Source organism: Calidris pugnax, unplaced genomic scaffold (assembly GCF_001431845.1).
Source record: "Calidris pugnax isolate Ruff unplaced genomic scaffold, ASM143184v1 scaffold38, whole genome shotgun sequence".
NCBI lineage: Eukaryota > Metazoa > Chordata > Aves > Charadriiformes > Scolopacidae > Calidris > Calidris pugnax.
Genome location: NW_015090995.1, coordinates 5,356,831 through 5,374,353, shown reverse-complemented (window position 1 = coordinate 5,374,353; position 17,523 = coordinate 5,356,831).

The window sequence follows — 17,523 nt, the reverse complement described above, 5'->3', positions numbered from 1 at the left end:
CCATGTTCTTGTTCAAGGTCATGGGCCCAGTCTGTGCTGCTGTTAAATTAAAGCTACCCTTTTGAGATGCTCTAAATTATCTGTGCCATGTGGATTGGGACCATTGACAGCTGATGAGAAAATTACTTCTGTACTACCTCAGGGGAATTCCCACACCTATTAGACCTCGGTGGAAATGAGATAAGTTTGCTTTAAGCTCCTTCCGGGCTGTATGCCAGAGTTTGGCAGAGTGCATAAAAGAAACAGAGCTCCCAGGCCAGCAGTCACTTAGGCTTGGATTTGGTATTTGACAAGGAATGCCTAAATGAGGCAAAGGATAAAAAAAAAAAAAAAAAAAAAAAAAAAAAAAAAAAAAGAGGGGGGCAGTCTATAGCTGCCTTCTGTGTGTCTCTTTGGGTTTAATATTTTTCCTAGAACTTTTTTTTTTTTTTTTTTTTTTTTTTTTTTTTTTTTTTTTTTTTTTTTTAAAAAAAAAAAAAAAAAAAAAAAAAAAAAAAAAAAAAGCACCTTGCTTTGATTAGATGAATCAGGGAGTACTCTGTCTTTCAAAAGAGGTATTTTTAAGAGACAAACATCTCCTTATTTTCCAACAAGAATTGATGAGTAAGATGATGGGATGGGTTTTGCAATCAAAGCTGAATCAGTAAAGAACCCAAGGTTATCAATTTAGCAGCCACAGGTTACAAAATATTCTGTAAGATTATTATAGAACCTGATGTGCAATTTCTCAAATGCACATGACAGATTCGTCATAAATAATAAACCAATGCATAAATGTAGCTTATATCTTGGGGGATAATGCCACATTCTTTTCACTTGTAGGTCATCAGCTGTCATTTTAATTCCTAGCATTAGGGTCTTCTAAATCCCTCAACACTGGCGGTCCACTTCTACATAAATAATGCTGCATTCCTGTAGCTAGCTGAGTTTTCCAGGCAATAGTTGAATATTACAGAGAAGAATAGGTTTTCTTAATTGTACAAGAAGCAGGGAAAGTGTAGTTTTATTCTAACATTTTATGAGAAGCAATAGGAGAATAATGTAGTTCCTGAAGCTGTTCTGTCGCTCCCTACTTTGCAGCAGAGCTTCCTTTAAGAACCCCTGCAAAAGAATCTGAATTTTCATGTCACTACTACCTGGCACAGACCACACTGCAACTAGAAAATACTGCAGCTAAACTCCCACTTGTTTAAACCTCTGTGGCTGGGACTCAGCACTGACGTGTGGGAATGCCAAGTATTCATACAGTCTTTTCTCTAAACATTCTGGGTAGAGCTGCTCCAGTTTAAGATTATCCAGAATGAAGCTCTGAGGCAAAACAGAGGATCTCCTAAAGTCTTATCATGTTCTCCTGCTTGCTGACTTTTTTTATCTTGAGAGGAATGGCTTGGCTCCAGGAAAGGGAATTCACAAGGTATTGCTTAAGTCCCTTGAATGATCCTGCCCTTTCTTCATCTTCTTTCCACATCCTGCTGGCTAATTTGCCTTTCCATGGTGCCTTACCTACTTCTGTTCATAGCCCTTAACTCTCCTTACACAGAGATTTATAGGCTCTGAACTCTGCCATTAACTCCAGTAGGGTCCTAAAAATCGACTGTTGAAGAGTAAAAATTCCTTTATGAATCTACTTTGCACAGTCCCAGCAGGGCTTGGATTATGTACTCCACAGGACTGTGATGATCATGAAATGGCACAAACATTATTTTGCTTATAAGCTATCAGTGAAACTCTTGGCAATGGATCTCAAATTAAATATGCGCTTTTCTTGAGTGGTGTCAGTCAAAAAGTTCTGCCAAGACAGCTCAAGCTGCCCAGCTAAAGCTTACTACATTACTTATTAAAGCAATAATAATAAATGTATTTATAGGCTTGTTTTACTTTCTTTTCATCTAGGCAGAACTAGATAGCTTCTTTCAGAATTTACTGTTAAGGCTGGGTTTATTAAGACTCTACAGAAACATTTTCTTTTCAGGTAAGGCCATTAAAGGTTTATATGTGGTTTTCCTTTTTGCCTTAAATTTATCTTTCATTAAAAAGCCACAAGAAGAAAGTAGTGCTACAAAAGTGATGCAAGCTCTTGCTCAGAAAGTCTCAGCTATCATCTGACTGTGGATTTTAAAATGACAAACAACAACATGCAAGTGAAAATAACATGTCATTTCTCCTCTCACCCACCTCTGGGTAAGTGGAATTGCCATTAAAAAAAAAAAAAAAATCAAGGTAATTTGTTTTCACTTGACAGCAGGAACTAAAAGTACATCAACGTTGCTGTCATCAGCAGTATCTTGAATTCCCCCACAGTGATGTTTCTGCCTGATCGAAGGGGACACTTGCAGAGCTACAGACAGAGAAAGTCAAGCTCGTAGAGCAAATGGGCATTGCTCATACTTTCAGCAACCATCAACAGATATTTCATATTTGATCTTAAATTTAGGAAAAGGATAAAAGTTGAAGAAAATTAAAGCCATTTCCAGATATTGCAGCTGACATTCATCAAATGTCAGTACCACCGCATATTTTTCCATTGGCCAACTATAAACAGTAATGGGCAACAACTGCTTGTACAACTTACTTGTTTGTATAAAATACAGTGATAATTGTAATTATATAGCTGATAAGGCTCCAGATAAAAATGCTGCTACATCCTTTTGATTCAAGGGAGTTAATTTCCACCTGTGAGACTTCTGTCATCACATGTCAGGGCTGTAGACAGCATGAAACAGAAAAGTGGTACTAAAGAGTTCACTTCTGTCATAATGGTTCACTACTGCATCTATGTATACATCAATCATCTGCCAAGCCATGTCTCCTTCCTGTTTCCCTCAACATTCATCTCAAAGTTCTTAAGTACAATGCAAGATCAAGATGTAAATTAATTAAATTAATTTTCAACCTGGATCTCCTACAGCTCCACAAGAGGTGGAGGAAAGTACTTAATATTATTTGTTCCCATTCTACTCATGCTGTCATGTTCCCAAAAACTACAATCTCTATGTTCATACTTCAGTGAGGTCCACAATAATAACAGCTGCAAAGTTCAAATTTCTACAAACTGCTAGGACCGTCTGTCTATTCCATCCTTGGTGAACTACTCTGTTTGTTGGTATGTCTTTTACCCCTGACTCCCTCCCTCTGGCTTCATCACTGTATTGCATTACAGGATACGATCATAGGATAATTCAAGTTATATGGACCCTCATCTGGTCTCTAATCCAATGTCCTGCTCAAGCAACATCAGATCAGGTTACTCAGGTTATCCAGTCTGGTCATGAAAATCTCAAAGAATGGAGATCTGCACAACCTGCTTTGGCAATCTGTTCACTGTCCTCATGGGGACAAAGTTTCTCATGCAGTCAGCAACCCATGCAGCTGCAAGCACAATTCCTACTGCACCTTACCATCTAACTCAGTGAAGCAGGTTCCTACTTCTCCGTGACTGATCACACGCAGACTCCTATAGTGTCTCTTTAGAAATTAATGGAAAGCTTACATTCAATTTTTCTACTATTTAATGTTTAATATCTGACATATGAATTAAATATTCTTACCTCTAAGATTTGGTTAACTTTTCCACACAAATTGAACTTTTTTTCATAGTTAAATAAGATAAATCTGATCCATGTTCTTGTGATTTAACACTGCATCATTGATTTATTAATGTCTACATAAAGCGTTGAGAAAACACGTACTTTCTGCTTGCAAGAAAACAAATACTAAGGCTTTTCACTTATTTCCTTTCAGCATTCTTTCCAGAATGCACCTAGATTTCCAAATGTGGTTTTGAAGGACTAATTTTGAATATGTTTTGAAGTACACTAAAAAAACCAAATCAAGTCCCCACACTGTTACAATGTACAGAGCTGTCAGAAAGCCAAATGAAAAGTCCCTGTAACCTTGCCTTCAATTCCAGGCCAAACTGGAAGTTCATTAGTGTACTCTAAGTTGTATCAGCTGCCATCTCCTTTGGCATAACTCGCACTAGGAGCTCCAGGACAAAAGAAATAAAGGACAATCTTTTCTGCTCCTGGTCACCTGGGATTTCTCCACTTTAAGAGAATTCTTAGTTGGAAATAGCAAAAGTGGAAAATCCACCCACATAACCTGCAAGAGTGACTAGGCATATAAAATCTGATCTGGTGTCAGGATTTACTTTAGTTGTTTATTATACATATGATTGATGAAACAAAAAAAGGTGAATCTCACAGACAGGCTGCAGAACACATGATGTGAATATCCATTTGCTTTTTGTTTGCATTTCCCAAAAACTCCAGTGAAAAAAGCTTTCCCAGCACAAATCTTTGCAAAGATTTAATAAGGTACACTCAAACTGCATGTGAGGTATGGTACACTCAAATATGTAGTTCATAGTGCTTTTAGTTGTAAGTCATTTGAACAGAGGAGAGGAAAGTTGCCACATGCTTTTTTTTAAATGAATATTCATAATCGAGCATTTGTGAATGACAGAATTACTGACTTTAAAAGATAAATTGGAATGCCTACAAATAATTTAGTAATGTATAAACTGGGAACAGTGGATTGAAGAGAATTAGACAAATGGATACACTTCAAAATGAAAAGCACAACTATGTTTTTGAGTGAGATCACTAAAACCCTGCTTCCTTTATTTTGCTTTATGTTAAATAACTATCAATAAGCAAACTGTCTAGGTTGGCCACCCTCAGCCCTATACCATTGAATCTTTTCTTTCACTTTCTTGCAAAGGGGCATACGTGTGTCCTGAAGGATGTGGATGTGAGAACCTCAGGTTTCCTTCTCCTCCAGGATACTAAATAAGACAAAGGACTTACACTTATTTGTGGGAAGTGGTCGTTTTCTGACTCTCAGCTTGATTGCCTACTGGCCAAAAGCTTGAAATAAATCACAGTCAGGCATACTGTGCTTTAACCCTGCCCATAGTCCCCATTTAATTAACCTAAAGTGAAAGAGTCCACAGAGCCTCTTGTCAGTCTAGCTTGCATGAGAAATTCTTCCCTAGCCTCCAAAACTTGCAAACAAAGCAAAATACCAATAGTATTTCATAAGCCCAAGTTAAAAAGAGTATGCTGTTTCATGACTTTTTCATAATTTTTCATTTAAAAAAATAATTACTGTTTACCATAAGAGATTTCCCTGCAGAGGGTATGTAGAGAGCCATCAAGACCCATCAACCACAAAGCTTAAGCAAGCAAACAAGTGACTTCTTTATGCTTAAATCCCATGCTCAAGTACAAGAAGGAAGGTTACCGTCACTGAAAGCATCTACTTGCCAAAGCTACAGCAAGGGGAGAGCAAGAGTGGTTTCTGAAAGTGTTTGTGTGGGACCCACCATGCTCAGCTGTCCTGTGCAGTCATCCAGAACAGAGTGCACATCTGTAGAGCAGCTACTGGAAAGAGTCCAGGGGAGGGTAGAGTAGAAGGAGAAGGCTTAGAGGGTCTGAAACAAAGTTCTAACTTTAGGCACCCTTGAATTATAGCCTGTGTTGAAAATTAATGATATCTGAAAACCTAGTTGCTATAGTGAACCTCAGGAAATTGTGTGTGAGTGCGTGCGCACGTACACATGTAAATAAAGCTTCCTGCTTTATTCATTGCTGGTACATGCAAATTACTTTCTTCATGTATCTACTGAATGCTATCGATGCACACTCTCAGATAGTCATGAACTGTGACTCATATCTAACTTTTGGGTGGATTTTTTTTTTTTCGCTTGAGCACTACCATTGGATTTTTCATGTTGCTCTGTGTGCTCCTAAAGGGCCAAATTCTGAAATATTTTAATCAGGAAACACATCTGTTATAATCTGCAAGAGCCAGTCATTTACAACCGAGAGACTGTTTTGACCCTGGAAGAGTGATTGAGAGACAGAGAAATGAATGGCAACTTTAAATTTAACCTGAATAAAAAAGCAAGCAAGGGAGAATGTTTCTTTTGGGGGTAAGTCTCATTCACTAGAGAATTAAGGCTTAATAGTGTCTGGAACCTTGGCTTGCCCCACGGAAAAGAATATGTCCAATGGAGTGGAGTTGTGCTTAGTGAACACGGGGCCTCTGAGCAGAAACCAAAGAGCCTGCATTGATTTCCTACAGCAAGAGACTGCAGCATTCCCTCATGTTAAAGTTAATTCTGTTTGATACTGTTTTTCTGGCCAAGACACATTGACATGGAACATTTTTCAATATAAGAAGATTTAGATTCCTATGTCTGACCACTGTCAGAGAGCATTCCTGTGTCGTTTGGCTGAGAGCAGGCAGGGAAAGAAGGCAGCCTGTGAGAATTGCCTACCATTAACAATGTGGTATATTTCCAGGTGTTGTCACTGAATGTCACTCTCACATGTTCCCTGAAGAAGCCTCGCTATCTGACACGAGCACAGGTGAAATTCGTAATAATGTGCTCAGGAGTCTTAAGAAGGCTTTTCCACTCAGCTTCCCAGTCCTGCATCTGCTTCCACAGAGACAAGTCTTTTGATAGACCTCAAAAACATCACATAAAATGGCTTGCATCTTTCATGTTTTTAATGTAAGTTTTTCCTTGCTTGCTGTGGCAGGCTCAACTATCCCCACCCACTACTACTTCTATTTTAGGGAGCTGTTTTATGACTAACTCCTCTTAAAGAATATGTTGTAATAGAGATCAGATGGTAAGACACTTAAACAGAAGGACCACAAACCCTAGCAAGCAGACAATGGAGCCCTAAACATTTCTGTGCTTAAATTCTGTATAGAGGGCAGGGGTGAAAGGCAGAAAGTGCCCATCATCCCCCTTCCCCTTGCTGTCCTCCTTCCCCAATCCACTTGTGTTTCTTTCTGTTCTATAAAATCACACTTGACAATCTTCATCCTAGTGAAGTTTTCCTTCTGGATAGAAAAAAGGGTGATAATTATGAATCACCCTGGTAGTTTAGTTATCACAGCCCGGAAGTTTCTGTATCTTCATAGAATCATAGAATGGTTCAGGTTGGAAGGGACCTTAAACATCATCCAGTTCCGAACTCCAGCCCTGGGCAGGGACACCTCCCACCAGACCAGGTTGCTCATAGCCCCATCCAGCCTGGCCTTGAACACTTCCAGGGATGGGGCAGCCACAGCTTCCCTGGGCAACCTCTTCCAGTGTCTCACCACCCTCACAGGAAAGAATTGCTTCCTTATATCTCATCTAAATCTCTTCTCTTTCAATTTAAAATCATTACCCCTCGTCTTATTGCTACGCTCTCTGATAAAGATTCCCTCCCCAAATGGATCTTGAACTCATGAGTTTACTCATTCATGTAAACTCTACATCCTTCAATACAATGATATGCATCCTAATTTTATTTTTGGATAAAGGTATCAAATACCCAAAATGTCTTCTGTTGCACCTTTTAACACTATTTACAAGCACTTCAATGCCCTCTAAGAAGAGTAACCAATACTTTTATTATGAGCTAAAATACTTTTAAGATTAAAAAAAATAGTTTGTATTTTAATATGATCTCAAAAAGAAATAATCTACATATTTTCCATGTTATTTTAATACGTAAAAGAAGTTTGTGTTCTTAGTTCTTTCAGAATACAAAAGATTTAACAGATAGCAGTCAGACAGCCCTAATTCTGTAATCAACAGGTGAAGAAGCAGTGGAACTGTCATGAAGCTTAATTGACTTCTTGGACTAAGACACTCATCTGTAGGGAAGTTAAAGATAAAAGCCTGGAGCAAGGCCTGAATTTCTTTCTATGAGTCTAAAATGAAATGTCTACTGATATGACACTAGGCATCACTCATTTCATAAACAAACCACTAATATCATGTCAGGATGTACATACAAGACCAAATCCCAACAGAAGTCCTCAGTGGAACTGTGGATACTAATCAAAATTCTCATAAATGAAGCTCACGCTCAGCATTTTCTTAATTCATACCAGGTCCTCAGAACACTCTGAAATTTAAATGCTTTAATCACAGGCTGCACTGCAGTTCTCTAATTAGCAAGTGTTCATGAACGTGCTACTCTGCAGTAGGACACATCCTACAATGGCTCATAATATGAGTGGGAAGGTAACAGACACATTTAATAGCACAAATTAACTTGATGGTAATGAGGAAGCCTCTCTGTCAGTGATATCACAAATTAAATTATCTGCTACCTCACTAGTGATGAGCAATAAATAAGAAAGCTACACAATTGCTTACAAATAAAACAGCACAAGATCAGCTTTAAGATGTCTGTCTTGGAATCTCTTTGGCATAGCAACATTCGTTCCCTTAGCTCTGATACCATTTGTTTGTAGGTAAACTGGATCTTCAGCATTACCTTAATTAAGCTTTTAAAATTTAATTTCCTTTTTCAAAGGAGAGTATCTTGGGCACTACACAGTGTGTTTTCATTAACAATGCAGCAGCTTCAACAGATTGTTTTCAAGATGAGCAGAAAACAACAAAAAGAGCTCCCTGGGCTGGGGGAGCGACCGGCAAGTGTGACAGTCTAGTGTAGCTCTGGACAGTCACCTGAAAACACAGTAGTTTTCCCAAAGTCAGTCAGTCACTAAGCAATTAAGCTGCAAACTGTGTTTTAAGACCACATAGCTTATTTAAATTAAACTTTGAGGTTGTAGGCAACTGTTAAACACTGCAAATACTTGTATCAATTGTTCTTTTCAGTTTTTGGATTTTTTTCTATATTTTACATTTTAACTGAAATCAGACCCTGTTGGTTTTTCACTTTGAAAACAATTGAAGAGACTAGCATGTTATTTTCCTGAAATTAGTTAAAACAGAACATGGTTATCAACTGTCATAGTTCATTCAGAGAGATTTCAAGACCACTGTTGGCAGTTCAGTAATTAATCATATTAACTGCAGATGCAATACCCTTATTTAGCACTTGCTAGAACTGCGAATTCAAAAAGATCCAAGACAATGAGTGATCCAAACAGGTAAAGTATGATGAATTTTTAAAAACTTTTTATGAAGTGCAATGAATCTTTGGTGTCAACCAAGATTGTAAAATACAGAAATATTAGTCTCTTCCTCCTTCACCCCCTACAACCTTCCATGAGATTCTGGACCTTCCACTTAAATGCAGAAGGTGTAACATCCCATGAGCCATGACTGAGAGACAAAGATGAACTGGCAGCAACTGAGTTTAAAATGTCACAGTTCACAATACAACACCGATGTATTTTGAACAACTGCAGATGAGATTAGTGTCTATCACGTGCTGGTGTTCTAGTTTATGCAGTTTTTTGCAGTTAACATGCTATTTTAACCAAGTACATAAGCACAAAACAGTTAATCCAGCAATCTTTTGGCAGGCAGACAATATAAAAACACTGCCAGTGATCTGCCAATCCTCCGTTAATATAAGTGATGTTAGAATAGAGGTTCAAAATAATGCAGGTCTGAGCAGTTTCAGTCAACAAGGTAAGCCTAACAACAACAGCAGATTGAAGAGAAGTAGTTCATTCTCCTCATTGAGGGTTTTCAAGATTTACTGGAGAAATAATGTTTTAGCAGTCCTACTCACCCAAAGCATAAAAATAAATACATATAAATGTATCTAGTTGGAGTAAGCATGCTGACATTACCTTTTTTGACAAGGTGAAAACTCAATAAATAAGGAAACGAACTAACACATAGTTCACAATGCTATCTAAGATGAAAAGAAAAAGGTAATGAACTTAGTAGACAGCAATAACTTCACACAATGGTGCTGGACAAAGCTGTTTGGCTGTAATTTAGGGAAGATTAGTGTTCTGTTAGATGCACTAGAGTTTAGATAATACACTTCTTACAAACAGCCCATAATTTTCTTTACCTGCTTAGTAGGAAGATTCTTGGAACAGTTCCGATTTTATGAAACGATTTTTCTTTCTACGTGAACAGCAAGAGACGACACCTTAAATACTGGAGTAGTCTTGAGAAACTTCTTCTTTCCTGTTTAATAAAAACAATGAAATAATTCACAGATTGCTTCTGCTGGAAAGAAAAGCTATTTGGCAATAACTACTTTGTAAAGTAATGAAACTTGGTGAACACTGGAAGACCATGAAAATATACTTGGTTGAATCATGTCCGGCTAATTTTGAAAGTCTTGAATAAAAGTGTTTTACAGATAGATCACTCAAATGACAATATTTAAATGAAAGTTAAACTATATTCAAATATCCCATATGAAAACTGAAATAATTATATTTTTTCAATCATGGAATGAATTAAAAGATTGCATTCTCTAGTACAGTTATCTAAAGATCTATGAAGATCATACACAGAAAGCAAGACAAAAAGGGTAAGTATTCATTTATCCAAAGTATTTGGAATTTTTCAAGTATCCCAAATATCACAAGTAGAAACAAAAGATGTTCCAAATATCCAGATAATTCTGAAAGTTTCTTTAATTTCAGTAACAAGTAGTTGGCACTTTTTTGGCATATACAATGAGATAGCATTAACACACAGTATAACACCCAATGATGAACCTAGAACAGTAAGTTTATAGCGACAGCAGTCTGACAATTGCTAACTTAAATCCTTTACATCACAGTTTGCTGCAAGTCATTTCTCTGTGTTTATATATACTAAAGGTGAAAACAATTCCAGACTATTTATTCATACTCTGAATCAAAAGGGATTTCCATATTCAGTGATCCCACTTCAATCACATCAAACTCCTTTCACAGTTTTGTACAAATACAGAACTGTAGTTGATCCTTGTTTCTACTAGATTTGGTTTCAGAATATTCCTAGATGCGATACAGACAACTGAATCAGAAGTAATAAAGCTGTTTGTCTGCTATGAATAGGGAAACTTTGATTAAATCAAAGACTTGCCAATGCTGACACTTGATTGTTAGAATACTTGAATAAAATTTAGGTTTTTCAATATCTGGTAGAAAATCGGTCTTCATAGACTGTATTATATTATTTGTAACATCTGACTGGGAAGTCATTTAAGAAATAGCTTAACAACCCAAGGAGTACTTTAAATAAACAACGGGAAGAGACAGGAGAACGGGACAAAGGACTTAAAAGTGAACCTGAAAGTACTTCTTCAGAAGTACTCTGTCACTTAATGGAATGAGTGCCTCAAGTAGGAGATGTCAAGGGTGTAGCCATCGTGTAAACTATTTCATTTTATGCTCAGAGAAAGTTGGGGGGAAAGTGCTTAATGCAAAAATCACGTTGAAAAAACATAATCAAGTATAAATGGAGTATCAAAAAGCTACACTAGAAAACAAGGCTAAGATTCCTCCAGATCAGAAGCTTTTCACATAAATCTCTTTCTTTCCTTCAAATATGATGAAAAGAAATCTTTTCATCTATGGTCTGTAGTGAAGCTGTAACAATGATTCTAAGAACTTAAGATAGAAATTCTAAAACTGCCCTGTAATTAAGAGGAACTAGGAAGAAAAATTTAAACATGTTACTTCGAAAAAAAGTTGCCATGGAAGAAAGCCTTACCAGCTGATTCTATAGAACTTTTCCTTTACTGCATTTCTGGTTCAATATTAAAGCACATTCTGTTTCAGCTTGCTTTGCTTGTCCCGCTGTAGATTTAGCCAGGAAAGGAATACCTTCTCTGATTAAGTGAATGAACAAATCATTGAGACTCTTTTTTACCTTTAGCTAGAATAAGAAAGCTAGGAGCAAAAACATTCTGTTGCAGAAGATGAAAATGTGTGAGAACAGTGGAGGGAATGCTGCTCAACCGCAAACCTTTTTGCATCTAAAGCTCAGCCACATAATGTGGGAAATGCTACTACTGTTCCTTTTGGTACTACTTTAAGCAAATGACCGAAGTCTCTCTGATGTGATGACAGGTCCTTGTCAAAGAAGAAACTGATAATCTGTAAAACTCAGATCAAAGGCTCAGAGATGTGGAAGCAATATGCCCTCCTGGCCATACAGCAAGACCTTAGACAGCATTCCTAATGTCTTCAATGGAGTCTGCTGCTTCCCTGTCAATTCTAACCTGCAATTATAATTTTTACTTTCTAGTAAAACACTCGCACGGGCTGTGTTGTCCAGTCTGGTGTCACCCCTAGACTCTTACAGTAAGCTCACAAACAGAGGCATCAAGATTACATCTTGCTCTGCACAGCAAGGCAAACAAAAGAAATTGTAAATCCATCCATACTCTAATCCCCTTAGTTTAGATTATGGATGCAGATTTATGAAGTCCTCTCATCCAAAGGTTTGGCCTCAATTTTGCAGCTTTGAGTTGTAAGTGTAATCTCATTCCACTTATATAACATGACATAGGAAAGTAAACATATGCAGATTATCTATCATCATGTACCTATTTACAGAAGCAAAGACAGGCCATAGGATACAAATATCATTTCTTCAATAGTTACCTCCTCCTCCCCCCATCTACACACATGCAATTTACAGCTATTATTGTTTATTTCCCCCAAAAATGATCTGATAAGGCAAACGTCCACAACCTTGGTGACTCACCGTTACTCAAACACAGGCTAGCAAGATGAGTTCATGCCAGTACTATTTCTTTCCAAACAAATAGTTATAATTTGCCAAAAACCTTTAACAGCCACACAATTATGCAGGCATTGAGTCTGTAACTTCCTCTTAACATTTCTTAGGCAAACCAGCAAAATATAAAACCCTGCTGCTACGCTGAAGAACAGTTAAGTATAGGCCAAGAACAAAGCAATTGTGCTTTCAAGGCTGTGCACGGTCCCCTTGTGTGCAGTGATTGCTGCAGCCTGTCATCCCCTGTTGATAGGAGAAAGAAGCCCTGCATGGCAAGGAAAATAACGCAAAGCAGCTGCAATACACAGGTTTTTATCTAGTATATTATGATATTCTCTTTAAATTGGAATGAACCATGACAATGAGAACACATGCACGTTTGTTAATAGCCAGACATCTTACCAGTGATTTAATGGGCTTCAAAATCTCAGGAAACTGCGCATCCCTGGTGGTTGACTATCAAGTCAGATTTTTAATTTAAATGATACAGGTCAAACAGCTTGATTTTAAGACACTTTTTCCTATTTTTTAAAATAGTTTTCATTTCAAACCATTTTTGAATAAACAGATACTTATAACAAACCCTGGGAATCTAATCTATTAACACAAGGAAGACTTGAATATTTCATGATGTTGTCAGATTACTTGATTGCAATATATGCAATATGTAGTTGCATTTAAGTTTGGCCTTAAATCTTAAATGACAGACATTAGCCTTCCCTAAGAGATTCCCTACTGCCTTCAGACTTTCATTTTTGTAACTCAAATACAGGCTAAACAAGATTAATCCTTGATTCTTTCCCAGGTAACAAAACAGAAGGCTATACTCCCTCTTGACTCCACGTTGGCTGACTGAAGGATCTCTTACCAAGTCAATTAGCAATATAAATTCCGCCCAGATGAATGTACTTAGGTGCATGGTGAGATCGTTAACCTTATCATGCCCTCCTGTCTTATTTTCAAGCTTCCCACTAATCTGTTGCTAATAGAGACAGGTGCCAGAACTATTGCCTACAAAGTCTTTTCACTATAATGGAAATAATTTGTGCTGCTGTCATTTATCACTGGTGTTTCTAAGGTACCTCTTATGCTAACAGACAGAAGACATTCCAAATATTTTGTACCACCACAGAGGGAAGTGTCAGTGTTTCTGGTTGTCTGTTTGTTCCCATCTGTGTACCCGCAGCCAGCCAGGTCAAGCTAGCTCACTTCAGAGCCTTGTTGTTTTGGTAATATCTTGTGACACAGTAGAGCATCCTGAATTTTGCAAAACTGTATTTCAGCGACAAGTCTCATGGCCTCCCCCAGAGGAAATTCTCTTTCCTCCAAACTAACTTGCCAGTGCTGTGTTTAAACACAGAATTTACACCCAGTCTGAAAGGCCTTAGTGCACGGCCTGGCCCAGAAGGACCTGGCGGCTGGTGGCATTATGCTACAGGGAGACTGACATGGATATCCACCTTGAATGATATGGCTTCGAGTGCCAGCAGAGAATTGCACGACTGAAGGACCTGGGGAGCCTGCTCTCTCTGAAGGCAGTGCAAATCAGTATCTTAAAGTCTTGTTATTCAAAGCTGCTTTCCTTTGTCACAAGATGAAGTTCCAGAACTTCTCCCCTATCTAACGTATTCTCCCTGGGCAGCACCTTACTGGTCTCTCTCCTCAAAGCACAATCCAATACTAACTCATTATGACTGGACGCTTAATGTGGCCTTATGACTCACTATAACCTACTTTAATTAATTTGTTATTTTCATGTCCTTGATGGCTTTGGTACAAGCAGACAGTATTCTCTGTATACGTTCCTTTCCTCAAGTCCTGCCACACTTGTCTGCTAGCTACTTCTTTGTATTACTAATGAGTCTAAACAACACCTTGAGGCGAATCTTGATTAGCATGTTAATTACGAAATTCCTAGCAGGCACTTTGGGTGACAGCTTACTCCCAAATACCAACAATAAAACGTGTTCAGATTGAGACATCAAGTTGAATTATAAAGATGGACACACTGGAACTGCTTGTCAAACAAATCAATCTCCTCTCTCTATTCCCAGTCCCTTTCCCCAACTTCTGTAGTGCAAACCCTTAAAAAGTAACTGTTTGCATGGAACTAGCCAGGCACTGGCTTCTCAAGCAGCCTCCTGTGACTGTGTTAGTCTTTCTCTTCCTTTTCTTTATTGTTCATACAAACACAAATGTGGGACTAAAAGCTACAAAGAGCAAGACTAGTCTACTGGTTTTAGCACCTCCTTGCTAGCTGAGACATGATCCAGCCTGCAGCTCATAAGGAATATTTCCAGTGATTGTTGAAGGCTTTTAGTAAAGCCCAAAAGGTCAGATTATGAAACACAGTCTGCTCTTCTGAACAAGACAATATCCTATCTGCATGCAGCTCCCAGCTGATGTAAAGCCTGTGCTATCCACCTTTCCCTGTATCTCATTGCACCACATCAGTGACATACCAGGCAGTAAAGATGAGGAACAAATCAGTACAACGCATTGGCCTCCCAATATTGGTTAAAATGAGCAAGGTGATCAGATATGACCTCTCACTCACAAATATTCTTCTCCTCTCCTTTCCCCTTTGTCTTCAAAAACAAACACAGGATCAAAAAGGACTCCAGTCCCATACTGTCTAATAAACCTTAAAAACAAATAATAGAATCATAGAATCACAGAATGGGATGGGTTGGAAGGGACCTTAAAGATCATCTAGTTCCAACCCCCCTGCCTTGGGCAGGGACACCTCCCACTGGACCAGGTTGCTCAAAGCCCCATCCAGCCTGGCCTTGAACACCTCCAGGGATGGGGCATCCACAGCTTCTCTAGGCAACCTGTTCCAGTGTCTCACCACCCCCACAGCAAATAATTCCATCTGTGTGCTGTACTTCAGGTGCTCTCCTGCTGACCTGTGATCCTTCTCCAGACCCTGGGCATCTATTTCTGGCACTGGCATCAAAGTGTCAGGAGTAGAATGGACTGAGGTTCCCCTACCCTGACAACTTTAGTTTGAAGACGTCTTCAAAAGCTTGGCAAGCCTATGATTGAAGATGCTCTTCCCTTTTTCCAACAGATGGACCTCATCAGTCCCCAACAGACCTAGTTTCTCATTGTCTAGGTAGCCAGACCCCTGGCTGTGGCACTAATCCTGGAATTATTTGTTGACTCACCGTATTCTACTGGTCCTTTAAAACCACTTCCCTTTGAGCAGAAGGATTGATGACAAAACTACCTGTGCTTCCCAGTCCCTTACCGGTGCTCCAAGTAAATTCACCTTTACCATTTCTCAGATTGCTGTTGTGGAGCTAAGGTTCATTCAGCACACATCCACTACACAAGCAACAGTGACGAAACACAGCTGCAATAAAAACTAGTCTCCAACTGAGTGAAGAATGCTAATTTTTGATTGTACATGGGTTAGTGAGAAAGGGAAAATGCCCATCAATGGTTTCAGTTGCATTATTTTTCTTTTCAATAAGATTTTTTTAATATGGATGAATTCAAAGTGTCCCAGTTCTCTCACAAAATTTCCCACGAAGCTGTGCTTTAATCTGGTATCAGTCTCAGTATTTTCAACGAGGTTACACAAAGTACAAGGACTTTTGCAAATAACTATGCACCAAGATTAGGTAAGGTCTGAGTGATATTAACCCAGGTGTCTAATCCATGGAGGAAAGTTCCTGCCCTGGAAACAGTGCCATATTTGTTACTGGTGTATTACCAAAATATTTAATTAAACTAGAGCTGGAAGTTGTTTACTGGACTGTGAACTATGGCTCCTGAAAAAAGAAGTAACACCTATCCTACCATTTCCACTCGAAGGATAGTAATGCCCAACAGATGGTAACACTGTAAACATTGCCAAAATTGGAGCTCCAGGACACTACTTATCACCACTTCACAAGGGGAGATACGTCTCTTTTATCCTAAACCACCTGGAGCATGGATGGCTCCTGCAAACCAGTGGCCCTTCTTTCTCTCCATCCTCTTCCACAAGAGACAGCTTATATAAACTTTATGGAAAGTTTGGAAGTCTGGGAAAAAGCACAAAGGAAAATGCAACATCTCCATTTCTACAGAGAAAGGGAGGAAATTGAAGTATAAATATATCTACTTTACTTATTTTCTTCTTTGAAATTAAGATCTAATTACTTTTTCAAGAGTGAAAAATGTATTATGCATAATTTATTCATGAAACAGAAAGTAGTGCTGGGCAGCTTCATGTAATAAATAACTATACATTCTTTATTTTAGAATAACGACAAATATATGCAATATTTGAGACAGAACTATTCTGCATATTAAGGTATTTACATTTACTGTTTGCCTGTAAACATTTGTAAAGTAAGGAAAAATATGAAATGGAAATACAAACCATCAATATTATTGACTTTTTAGCAGAAGAGTATTTACATACTATATCTAAGCCCCATCCCATATTGAAAACATAGCACTTTAATGTAGATGCAGGAGAAAAGTATGTTTCGTAGAGATGAAGTCTGGAAAATGAATATGGCATTCCTACATATTCATTGAAAAGTAGCTCCAGGGGGTATAGATATACATAGAATACAGGCATTGGACCTCTATACTGGTATAAATCCAAAATAAAATCACATAATTTGAAATCCTAATTAATTTTAGAATGCATTTGGAAGAAATGAACTGTAGCAGTAATATAATTTTCAATGTTGAGGATTCTTTCAGTACTCATTCAAAGTATTTCACAAAAAACATTTTTCTTCCCTCAGCAGCTCCCCAGATTTCCCGTTTTTCCTTATTTTTCCTGAGGGGAAAGAATCGAACAAACAACAAAAGAATTGGCACTTTTTCCTCTACTGTAAAAGCCCAACAAACCTGTATGATGAAATGAGAAACATGGGGTTTGCCCTTAAAGTTTCTTAGTGTTTTCTTGATCTCAGATCCCTTTACGACACGGGGGTAATGGGAAGAGTACTTCATTCAGTTTGCTAATTTTTTGCCTTTCATAAGCTTGATCAGAAACTGAGAAAAAGGCAGGTGGAATAATATTTTTCTCAAAGTCAAGGGAAAAG